The 12,858-nt window shown below is 40.7% G+C and overlaps 1 protein-coding gene across 7 annotated transcripts in view; it reads right to left on the reverse strand.

The window, feature by feature from the left end:
* Positions 1–12,858, reverse strand: part of LDLRAD4 (low density lipoprotein receptor class A domain containing 4) — a 330,103-nt gene that overhangs the window by 20,906 nt on the left and 296,339 nt on the right. Inside the window, exon 1 of one of the 7 annotated variants that reach the window (XM_089516978.1) lies at positions 6,125–6,212. The exons of 5 other annotated variants lie outside the window; for them this stretch is intronic. The gene's annotated coding sequence lies outside the window, so the exon portion shown is untranslated. Of the gene's footprint in view, positions 1–3,853; positions 4,021–6,124; positions 6,213–12,858 lie in introns of those variants that run through there. One more of the 7 variants, XM_089516976.1, reaches the window with a different exon arrangement.

The following is a 12,858-nucleotide window of genomic DNA, read 5'->3' on the forward strand; positions in this document are numbered from 1 at the left end:
CCGTTCTGGTAGTCAAGGTCTGCTGTCTCAGCCCAGGATTTCCTCTGCCCCATCCCGGATTCACCCCTTTTCACTTGTTGCCCCTCACTCCTGGAACCTTCTTCCCCCACAAGCAAGAGCCATCACTTCTTTAACCAGCTTCAAAATGGAGTTGAAAATCATCCTGTTCAGAGAAGCCTTCCCAGGCATTGCATAATTGTCGCTTACTAGTTGATGTTCTTTTGGTGCCTGTTTATCAAACCATTTCCTGTATTGCTATGTACTGTACATGCATTATCCTACTTGATAGTATGTATTTTCTCTGGAAAATGATTAACCATCCATTATGAAGCCAAGCCCTCCCTCCAGTCCATCTGCCTTGGTCCAGGCCTTGGAGGTAGAGAGGAACTGCTGGACCTCTTACCCTTTCCTTCCACCACTCCCTTCTCCTTCTGTGTCATGTCTTTTTAGATTGTAAGCCCAAGGGCAGGGAACCGTCTAACTAAAAAGATTGCATGTGCAGCGCTGTGTAAATTTACAGCGCTTCATAAATAAAGGTTAATAATAATAATAACAATAATAATTTTCCATGGCAATAATCTTATCAGAAAACACTGGAAAGAGAAAATGGGGTTGTTGGGGTTGTTTTTAAGAGATTACTGGTTTTTCCATTCTGGAATCAGCACATTACAGCATTGCAGACATTCAGTACTTAAAACAGGATATTCTAAATGATTATGTCTCTTCCCATGTCAGAATCTCCTGCCTCCCCAAATATGTGAAAGAGGTCCTTCAGCATTTAATCAGTGATAACATCACAGGATTCAGTGTTTTTCTTTCACAACTTTGGGGGGGGGGGAGTAATAAGCATAGTTGGAATTTTGTTAGTGTGCCAAATAACTCCAGAACAAAAACGAATGTTTGAATATCCCCCCATAAAATCCAATTCACAGAAGGCAAACTGAAGATGCTTGAGACAAAAAAAATTAGTCAAAAAACCAATACAAGGAGATTAACCCCACTGCCACCGCTACCACCTTAAAAAATTACCCAATTCACAGGAAGCAAAATGCAGATGCTTGGAGGAAGCTATCTACAGCCTCAAATCGGCAACCCCTTAAAAAAAAAACAACTCTACCTCCTATCACCCTTTCTAACTTACCAGGACAATACCTATCAGTTTCCACCATACATATTTCTGTCAACTAAGCACCCTTCAGAATACAGTGTGAAATGCATTCATCCACATTTTTAAAAGGTCTCTGTTTCCCATGAGGGGCCCCGGAGGCATTCCCAGAAATAGAACGATGCTATAGGGTAGCACTTTGCAGCATACCACCTTTTTAGTTAATGTTTTAAACCAAACAAACACTAAAAGAAATATTAAAAAAAAAAAAAAAACCAAAAGAGGGATGGCCACTGTTACTGGAGAAATCTATGGGCATTTGCACTAGACTGGAGATTCCAGACCTTTATTCAGTTCTTTCTGCACCCTTCAGTAAGTCATCTTTGAAAATACACCGAGGAATTGAAGCAATATTAACAGAAAATTGAAGCAATATTAACTTCTTGAGCAAAACACTCGGCAAGAAAGAAGTAATGTGGCAACAAATCCAAGATTCAAAACAGCCTCTTATTATTGCAAACAGGATGAACATTTCATCCTATGAAGTGCCAGGAAGAAACCTGGCAAAATTGATATATCTTTGTTTTGCGGAATTGTCTAGGACTACATGAGACATTTGTTATTTGTTAATATAGGAACCTATCATGGTTACAAGTTGGTATTCTTATAGAAGCATCCCATGCCTATCTAGCTTAAAGTTAGGTCCAGAAATTGACACATTCTCTTCATAAAAGACTTTACAGATAGGTCTATGCAGAAGCAATTCTCACTTAACATATGTAAAGCTGTAAGCTTGAGCAAATGAAAGAAAATACAGGTTCTAGAAGAATTCAAGTTAAAAGAACAAAGAGTTACAGGAAAGTAACTAGCTTTAGAGTATTTGTAGTGCCATTATACTCTAAGAGCGCTGAAAGCACTATGGAGTTATCCATATTGAATCTCCCAATTTTACCACCAGCATGGAGGTACAAAAACTAGGCAATGTTATAGCAAGGTTAATAACCAGAAGGACTTCTTTAAAGAACAAGAAACCCTGAATATTCAAAGCTCTCATTAAAGGCAACAAAGCAAAAAGGAACAAGGACTGCTTTTGCTTGGATCATAGTGGACTTTTTTTCTGCAGCGAAACCATGGTGATGAGAGATTAACCTAGAAAGTCACTGTAGTTTTACAAAGTCGCAGTGCCCATAAAAAATCTTAAAGATTAAAAAAAATGCCCAAGGGCATTACAAATGTTTTCCTTTTGGAAGACATGATAATTGCTTTACATGCCTCAGATTCAATTAATGCATCAATTAAAATAATGGCACTTTGGGACAAACTTGTCACATCATTAATCTTGAAGGATCACACCTTTAGCCATTCAAATTAACAGAAAAACACATAAATGACAGAGTTATGTACTTATTTGTACATGCAGGAACTATGTAAAACGCAGGCACACATGCATTATTTATTCATTTATTGTGCTTATTAGAGCTTTTTCTGCCTTAATAGCATCTCCAAAGTAAAACACAATAAACTGTGTTTAAAAAAAATCTCAAAATAACATACAAAAGCTCATTTTAAAAAACCGAAATTCAGAGAGAAAACCATGTTGACCTCCTCCAGAAGAAGAACAAGGATGGAGCCAGCCAGGCTCCCTCTAGGAGTGTGTTCCACAATCAAGAATAAGTAAGGCAGCATTTAGACCATTTTTAACCAATGCATGCCTGTGGCTAGCCTTCCTCCTTACACTGGGATAGTGACTAAAGTTACAGACAAAAAGGCATTCAACCACATGTACCAACTGACATTTTAATGAACCATAACCTCTTCCTTGCAAATAATTTTATAACAGACCCAAATAATGGATGACCCTGAGAAATGTTCAGCATTGTTGCAATTTAAGGAAAATGAAGAATGAAGCCAGTGAAGAACCCAGCTATTCCTTTAAAAATAAAAAAGCAAGAAAAGTTGAATAAGAATACATCATGACACTTCTTCCTCATCTGGTTGGGCTGCAAGTACAAAAGCAAAAAGGATTAAGTACAGCAACATGGGAGGGGGGATCTCAAGAGGGTCTCCCTCTTGTATCTATTTTTGGAAGGAATGAGATTAGCAGTTAGGGTTTTAAAACAACAAGTTTCATCCCCTTCACAAATATCCAGAATGTTTCCAGCAGCAGCTATCATTACCCAGAGTAGGCTCTGTTCATAAAAGATTTATAACTTCACTGCAGGCCTTAAGACTTCTTTGCAATCTAAGAGAATATGAGGAAGACTTCTTTAAGGGGAATGAAGAAAATAGACAAATTGCCTTTCCATTTGTAGCTTTTCTTTCTTGCACCTACCAATTATGACCATTAATGGCCACCTGCAATTTCTTTTATTTCTGACAGTGACAGATTCTCACTTCTCCCACATTCACTCTCATTAAGAGAGTAGTTACTTTTCTTTCCTTAGGTCACTGCACTTAGTTCAGTCACAACACTTAATTAAATAAACTCTGGATTCCTGTGCTCAATGGGATTTTCCTGGAAGGGGCACAGGTTTCAGGTTTAAAAAGCAACATTGCAACATTTCTGAGTAACAGGATTCCAGTGGGCTAATCATTTCAGAGGCCAATAACCCAAATACAGTATTTATTTGGCTCAGATATATTTTATAACTGTGTCCACTGAGCAACAGTTGCGAAAGACAAATGTACAAAATAAGTAAAGCTGGTTTTGACTTTCCTAGAATGCAGTAATGGCTGGAATGACCTTACTTTTGCTTCTGTGCAGTCTTCACAACTGAATCAGAAGGGCAGTTCCTCTTTGCCTATGAACTTGAAGATTCACTTCAACAGTTGGGGGGAAGGAACAGTCCAATCTGAAAGCATGCCAATTCATAGCTTTTCATTTGAGTCGATGGAGGGGGAGATATCTATGCCATTTCTGTCTTTAAACTTGTCTTTGCTATGAAGAAGAGCCTAAGAAATATTAAAGAGCATCTTAATAAGATGAAGGAGGAAAATATAAGAGGTATGTATGTATATGATCCTGAAAGCTAAGCTCTGGTTAGTGCTTGGATGGAAGACTGTCAATGAATACCAGATGCCGTAGGCTATTTTTCAGAGGAAGAAACTGGCAAAACTACTTTTTAAGTATTCCTTTCCTAAGAAAACCCTACAGAATGTATGGGGTTAATGTACATTAACAGGGAACTTGAAGGCACATAACACATGCACACAAAAATCAGAATTCACACATGTACAAGTGCAAGAGAGACATATACTTAGTGGCTGACAGACATTCTTCATCAACAGGATATGAGTTCATTTCCAAAGCTATATCCTCAGCTGCATTGGAATTTAACTCTTGAACCTCCTCTCTACAAACTCATTTCATCATCTAAATTTTTTCTGTGCTCTGTAACATGAGAAAAATCACTTGCAATCCAAAAACTGGCACTTGGGATTATTTCCAGAAAGTGAGAGAAGCCTCTTTCTTTAAAAATGGCTTTATCTAGGCCTACATACTCATATGTATATATAATTATAACATTTTCCTGAACTGGTAAATGTTTTGCAGTTAATAAAAGCAGCATACTTTATAATGGCAAGTGGTCTACAGTGCTAGAGAAGATGCATTATTACAAACAAACAAAAAACCCTTCCTCAAAATAACTTGTAGTCTCTGGGGAGAACAGGTTGGGAAATCTGAACATTAGGAGACATCATAAGCCCCCCCCCCCCCAAATAATCAGATGTATAAAGTCATTCTAACTACGACAGGTACTATGAAAAAGAAATAAAAGGCGATTACAGATACCCCCATTTTCACAAATCTACCTGCACACCTCAGTCTTGAGGCATTCAAGCTCCTAGGTCTATAGACACCGATATGACTGCCATCTACAAGAATAGACAGAAGATGCAGAGAAAGGGAAACCCAGCTGGGCTGCAAGTGCTTGGGGTTACAATCCTGTCTGCCCTGAATGTGAACTAAACAGGACTTACTTCTGAGAAAGGATGCAAAAGGATGATCAGAGAGTTAAAAATGTTAACATAGGATGGGAAGGGATCAAGAGAAAAGAAAACTATGTGGTAAAGAAGAGAGGAGGAGAAGAAAAGAGGGGTCTAGAACAAAACTTCACCACCTGTAAGGAAGAGTAAACCTTAACAAAGGGAGCAAGAGAAATTAAGAATAAGGAGTAAAGAGGAGAATTAAGAATAGAGAAGGAAGGGGGAGAGGGGGATCTTAAGCAAAACTCCCACATCTCTAAGGATGGGTGAATCTTAACACAGGATGGGAAGGGAACAAGAGAAATTAAGACTGAGATGTTATGAAGAGAGAAGAAAGGAGAAGAAATATCATCATCATCATCATCATGATCATCTATGGATGGGTAAATCTTAACATAGGACTGGAAGGGGTCAAAAGGAATTAGGACTAACAGGTAAAGAAGTATAAGAAAAGAGAAGGAAGGGGCTTAGGAAAGAAAAAAGGGAGGGAGCCCAAAACTAAAAAGGACCCCACATTTCTTTTTTCTTTCCTATAGAGCAGGAAGGGAGCGAGAGAGACTAAAAGACCAATTATGAACAGAGAATAGTAATAATATACAGAGAAGTGGGGAATCTATCATGAAAACTGCCCTGATTCTAAGGAAGGGCAAATAATATACATAGAGGGCAAGGAAGGGAAAAAGAGACATTGAAGACTAAAGGGGAGAGGGCTCAAATATGAATCCACGCTGGAAAAATAACCCGGTTTGGAAGCGCTTTAACTTGTTGGCTGGCTCTTTGCTATGGAATTCTGGGAGTTGGAGTTTGTTGTGGGGCCCAGAGAGGAGCTCTGCTCTGGGCCCACAACAAATTCCAACTCCCAGAATTCCATAGCAAAGAGCCAGACCAAGACTTAAAAGCGCTCTCAACCGGGTTATATCTCCAGTGTGTGTGGGGTGGGGGGAAGATAATAATAACAACAACAACAACAACAATAATAATGTAATGGAGGGGAATATGAGGGCGAGATGGGAAGGAAAGAAGGGCGCTTACCGCCTTCAAGGGAGCCCCAGCGACGCCTGCCTCTCCTCCTCCTCCTCCTCCTCCTCCTCGGCGAGGCCTGCGTCACTGTCGCCCAACCAGCCCCCCTCCTGCTCCTCCTGCTCCTCCTGCTGCTGCTGCTGCGCTTTATGCCTCCAAGGCCCTCCCTCCTCCTCCTTCCGCCCACCGACAGAGAGCCAGGCTCTGGGCCAGGCGCCTCCCCTCAGAAACGCGGCCTCTGTGTGGAAGAGGCGGCCAAGGGCCTCGCCTTCTCCCTCAGGGGCTGCAATGGCGGCCGAAGGAAATGGCAGGGCTACTTGCTCATAGGGAAACATGGCATATTTGACCTGAGTTTCCCTATGGGCAAGTATTCCGTTTCCCTAAGGTCAAATATGGTTTCTCTATGGGCAAGTATTCCCCTATATTTCCCCATGGACACACATGGTTTCCCTATGGGCAAGTATTCCCTTATGTTTCCCTATGGGACAAATACCATTGCCATCCTCTGAGGCTGAGAGAGTGTGGCGTGCCCAAGGTGACCCAGTGGGTTTTTATGCTCAAATGGAGAATCAAGCCCTGATGAAAATGCTCAGATCCACCTACACAGTCAGTCATAAGCCCCTTGGAGAAATGTCAGGAAGATACCAAGTGATCCATAGGCATTCCCAAGGCTGCAGCCACACTGCAGAAATAATCCAGCTTGACACCACTTTAACTGCCATGGCTCAATGCAATGGAATTCTGGGAATTGTAGTTTGTGCTGCAACAAACTACAGTTCCCAGAATTCCATATCATTGAGCTGTGGCAGTTAAAATGGTGTCAAACCAGATTATTTCTGCAGTGCGGATGCAGCCCAGATGAGGTTTCCTGGTCTAAAAGGCATTCCAGGTCATTTCTGGGCTTCAGGATGATAGCATTACGTCTTTCTCACCCTTTTACTAGTTGCTTTGGGTCCCGTGACAGGAGCAAAGTTGGGCATACATTAAATAAATTATACTTGAACTAGAAAAATCTACAGCATCTCTTTACTGAGAGCTTGCCAGGTTGCCATTTTAAGGAAAATTATAGCTGTCATGTTTATGGGGTTTTTTTTCTCAGCTGTTTCTTCAGACGATTGCGCGTTTAAACTTTAAATTTTCTAGTAAAGGAATAGCTTCACGGTGGAAGCTGGATCCTCATATGGCTTTTAGGTGAAGAAGCGTACCTGGTTCAAGACATCTTTCTGCCTGAGGTACCAAACAAGATGGTGCTTGTTTATTCAACCTACAAAAGCCAAATTAGTGTTGCTGAGAGAACAGCATCGCCTGCCAGTCGTCCCCAAACTGTGCTCTTTAAGGTTATAGCTGTTCTGCTCTCTTCCTTTGCTCTCTGAAAAGGAATGCATAGGCCAGTGATGGCGAACCCATGGCACACATGCCAGAGGTGGCACTCAGAGCCCTCTCTGTGGGCACACATGCTGTCGCCCTAGCACAGAGTTTGTCAGAGTTTCTTACTAGAAAGCCAGAGGGACATGGCACTTTGCAAGAAATAAGTGGGGTCTAGGTTGCAATTTGGACACTCGGTCTGTAAAAGGTTCACCATCACTGGCATAGGCAATCTGGGAAGAAGAAGATCTCTCTTTTCTTCGGGTAGGAAGCACTGGAACTCTTTTTCAACTGTGCAGGGAAGCACTTTTTAAAATTTAAAATCTCAATTTTTTGAATGGATGGGGCAAGAGGTTTCTGTGAACATCAAAACTGGGAGCTGCGACATGTTGCTGATCCCATGCATGAAGAAGGGGGAGGAAATAGCAATTATTTGCTGAGAAGAAACAAAAAAAAGTATGGTGGCACTTTCCCCCCTCGCCTCTCTTTTTTAAAACCCATTTCAAATTATATTTTATTTTGGTTTTAATGTGATTAGGTGTGAGCAAGTAAACAGATGGCACCAGCTTGGAGATTAGAAATAGAAAGCCAGAAGAAATAAGTTTAGAAGAAGGATTTAAAACAAAAGTAGAGCATTTAGGCTCATATATTAACTTGTAAAGCTTTTTCGTTTGACATTATTAGTAACTACTTTGAAAACTAACCTGAATTATTTTATTTTATTTGCGGGGGGGAAAATCCTTCCAAGGCTTGACTAAATCTCCCCTAAAATCTTGTTTCACAGATAAACACAGCTGTGCTTCATCCCCACGGTCCATGTGGTCCGCCCACAGGCCATATACTTGCATTAAGAGCCTTGCTGGAGTAGCTGAGTCTGTTTATGTTACGTAGGCATGAATTATCCTAGGACACAAAATACGAACATATCAAAAACAAGCTACGATTCAGACATCATTGTATTCCAAATCTGCCTTGCAATGCCAACAATTCTTAAATAGTAGAATCATATAGTTGGAAGAGACCACAAGGGCCATCCAGTCCAACCCCCTGCCATGCAGGAACTCTCAAAGCATCTCCGACAGATGTCCATCCAGCCTCTGCTTAAAGACCTCCAAGGAGAGAGATTCCACTGCACTCTGAGGGAGTGTGTTCCGCTGTCGAACAGCCCTTACTGTCAGGAAGTTCCTCCTAATGTTGAGGTGGAATCTCTTTCCCTGTAGCTTTCATCCATTGCTCCGTGTCCTGTTTTCTGGACAGCAGAAAACAAGCTTGCTCCCTCCTCAATATGACAATAGTAATTCTTGGGGTAGTTATCAAGTTGCTAAGGTTTTCATTTTGGAATATTTAAAACACAAAACATCGTGTGGCTTAGTCGATGCTGTTCGGTTTGGGTTTAGGAATTCAGGGTTTAAATCCCATCTCAGAGACTGAGGCAGGTAAAGCTCTTGTCAGTACAACTTCTGAGAAATTTCCATAATCTATAAACATGGGTATGATGATCTACAAATTGTAAAGATTAACCATTTGAAAAGAGGTTGGAATATTGAAAGTTCTAAGTGTGTTAATTATAATGGTAAGCAGAAACTGCCTTCTCATTTTTTTTATTTATTTTACAACTGGTCCCCATAACTGTCAAGGCTAACATCTTCCTTTTAAGATAAGTAATGTGGGTTTCCATGTTTTATGTGCTAGACTTACACTGAGGAGCAAGAGTGTATGAAAAAACCCTCCTGTCTTCAAATCATATTAAATCATAGGGTTGTGAAAATGCTAGCACCTGGCCTCACTTGGCTAGAGAGGTTAAGGCGGGTTATAGACCGCCCATTTGGGGCGGGCTGCACCAGCCCCTTCCCCCGGTGTATCGGGGCCTCAGCTGCTAGAACGGCAGCCGCTGAGGCCCCGATCCGCCACTTTTCAGGCTGCGGGGAAGCAGCAAAATGCCGCTTCCCCGCAGCCTGAAAAGGGGTGTCCCTGGGGCTTCAAGCCCCAAGGACACCCCGCGGCGGCGGGGAGAAGGAGAAAGGGGCCGCTTGGCTCCTTTCTCCATTGCTTCGCTGGGCGCAGCTGTCTGAAGGCTGCGCCCAGCAAAGCAAAGTGCCGCCGCAAACCAGGAAGGAGCTCTGAAACAGAGCTCCTTCCTGGTCCGCGGAAAGGGCGCCCTAGGCGCCCTGGCACGGACCGACGACGTCACGTCCGCGCCGCCCCATGTAGAGGCGGCGCGGTCATGACGTCGTCATGGCGGCCCCCTTGTGGAAGGGGAGCCGCCATTTTGTACGGAGTCCATACTAGGGTTAGGGGGGTGCGGAAGCACCACACCTTCCTAACCCTAGTACAGACTGAGTCCGTATTTTAATGGCGGTTTGTAACCCGCCTAAGTAGCACGTTGTTGTTGGACTAGAAATGATGCAGTCATTACTGCTCAGCCTTACCTGCTTCCCAGAGTTGAGGTGATAATAAGGGGATAGAGCAAAATTGCATATACCACTCTGATTTTCTTGGAGGAAAGGGCATGCTAAAATTGAATTTAAAGGAATTCATTTATGGGCAAGAAATTTCTCATTGCAAATGAATGCAGCATAATCGAAATGGAGGTAAAAATAAAAGGGTAGTATAAATTAGCCTATGATCAGGCCTCTTCATGTGAAGCAAATTTCCCTAAAGCAATAAGGTATTTAGATAGGTGAATTCAAAATTCTATGCAGGCAGCTGTAAAACATTGGTATAGAGTGACTTCACATTAATTCAACCATTGCCTAATTCAATTCTCCATTCGAATCCACTATAACTGTGAAAACCCAATAAATTGGTACAATGGATATTTTTCCTTATCATTTTCACATTTTGTGCAATCTAGCTACTATGGGAGACAATCTAGTATCTCTGGCTACCAGTGACCTGCTACTGAAATAAGAAAAGCCACAGATGACAAAATTGCAAAAAAGAGAGCAAAAACAACACTTAAATAAGGCAAGGCATTTAACCCTCTTTTTTCCTGTTTCTGGCAAATTGTAAAGGTCTGTGATGTGAGTTTGTCTCAAGCATGGATGTGCATAAACTTGTGAAAGAGCATGAGACTCAGCATCCAAGTGTGCCTGAGATTCTGTGGCCATTTCTTTTCACTGTGTCAAATCCATATCACTTGAAACTGTTGGTGAAGGATTGTGGGACTGGATTGTTCCACAGTACCAAAAACAAATGGACAGGAATTCACAGAAAACTAGTATGTCAGATATAGGTGAGAATTTCCCCTTACATCTAGTCTTCTACATACATGAATGTTTGCTTGATTTTTGTATGGAGGAGCATTTATTTTTATTCATATAATCCTATGGGTTCATCCACATACTCAAGTTGTACAAACAGATTTATCACCAAAGAACTAGGTCTGTTAAGTAATGTTCATGATCTTTTTTCACAATATGCTTTACATAAATGTTCTTTGGCATTTATATACCATTTTACATTTTAACCCACAGTTACTTGTGATGCAAGATCAAGCTTTAATCCTGTATTCCTATTCACAAAGGGAAGACAGAGTTTGGGAGTCTCCCACAATATTTACAAAGCGAAGGATCTGACTTCGTGTTTTCCTTCACCCTGTTCATGCAGTTGCTTTAAAAAGATGCATCAGAGAAATGTATTAAAAACCTGAGACCTCATTTATTATCTTTGCATAGATCTATATCATAACTGAGAGTGAAAGTGCCAGAGACAGAATTAGCAGGAGTGCCAGCATCTCTGCAAATGGGAGCATCTTAGTGCTTCTTGACATAAAGACTAAAAAGCAATGTTGTTGAAATATATGTCACTAAACAAGCCATTAACAGCATTTTACACACAAAGGGGAGTATTCACTCTTTCACTAAAATGTCCTTCTGGGGCCATAGTGTGACTCATGCCATGTAGATTATTCACTTGCCTAAACTAAATTGCCAGCAAGCCATCTGGCATCCATGGTGAAAGAAACAGACAGTGACAGACTATAGATGCTATGTGTTAATAAGATGGCTTAGTTAGTCAGAGGAACTAACAGAAGATGAGGATTTTGTGACTTTACTGAAATGTGATATCTCATATATAGAATATACCAATATATTTAGTCCAAGGCTTTGTACAAACAATTACTTTCCAGACAGCTGAAGATGATACTGAAAATCTATCATTGCCTAATTTAAAATAATTATTTTCAATATGCCATGGCATGAGACTTTATCATATGAGGCTACCAAAGTGGAATTACAGCAGGATAGTAGCAGTATCTGTGGCAGTACCTTCTCACATGATGCAGTGTCTGACTTGTAGCTGCTTCATCTTCCATCTGTTCTTGGAGCATTCCTTTTTATTAACAGGCAAAACCTGTCAATGTTTCTCAATTGCAATGCTTTTCCACTACTGATTCGCCTGTCATAAGTCCTCCTACTGCAGTTCCGATATACAGGCAGATACGTGGTGAAAATTGGTGTGGTTATGCTATTCTTCCTCCCCACAAATATTCCAAAACAGGCTGTTTTTATATTCATTTTTCTTTTCTTTTTTCTTTACTTAATCAATTGCTAAAACTGCACAACTGAAATTTGTGTTTTGTTTTCTTTTTAAATTAAAATTAAAAAAGACATGCTAGGAAGGGCATAAGACAAGAAGACCAGATTATGAAAAACGGTGTGTGGAAGATAGAGCCCAGGACTATAGTAGCACCATGGCACTTTTGAACAGATGTACAAAATGACTGTCCCCAAACCAATATGTTTGCATTTTCTACACTAATGCAGTTATGGCATCTTACCAGGCTGGTGTGATAAAGTTCATGGCCTTTCAGTAAACTAGTTTTTGCAGGCTTCTAAAGACTTTAAAACCACAGTTGGGATAAGCCAAAGTAACTCCAAGCATCACTATATCTACACCAAAATCCATAAAACAGTGATACCTTTATCGCACCAACTAAAAAACAAAATACATCATGCAAGTTTTCAAAGCTTTGCTAGATTTTTCATCAGGCAAATATATTAAAAATACAGGAGAAGAAAAATGATGATGTTAGAGTCACAGGCCTACATTTTGCCTCAGATGGTACTTTGCTATAGCTGTGTGTGTACGATGTCATTCTAATGAATGCCTACTAAAGTAATACACCTCTCCAAAAAACACTGCACCCCTTTCTTTTCCAAGGCGCAACAGTTTCAGGATTTAAAATGTTTTCTCTTTACTCTTAGAATCAAAACATCCAACATTATTGCTTTACATTTCTTCTACTTTCATCCTGCTTTTCCTACAAAGAGCTCACAACAGCATTTTATAACCACCCTTTACTCTGAAAAAGTCGAGAGGGAACAATTGACCTATGAAACAAAACCACTAAGCTTCATTTCTGACTAGAGACTTGA

The sequence above is a fragment of the Sceloporus occidentalis genome, unplaced genomic scaffold (assembly GCF_023333645.1).
Source record: "Sceloporus occidentalis isolate IW3139 unplaced genomic scaffold, rSceOcc1.0.p SCAF_3, whole genome shotgun sequence".
NCBI lineage: Eukaryota > Metazoa > Chordata > Lepidosauria > Squamata > Phrynosomatidae > Sceloporus > Sceloporus occidentalis.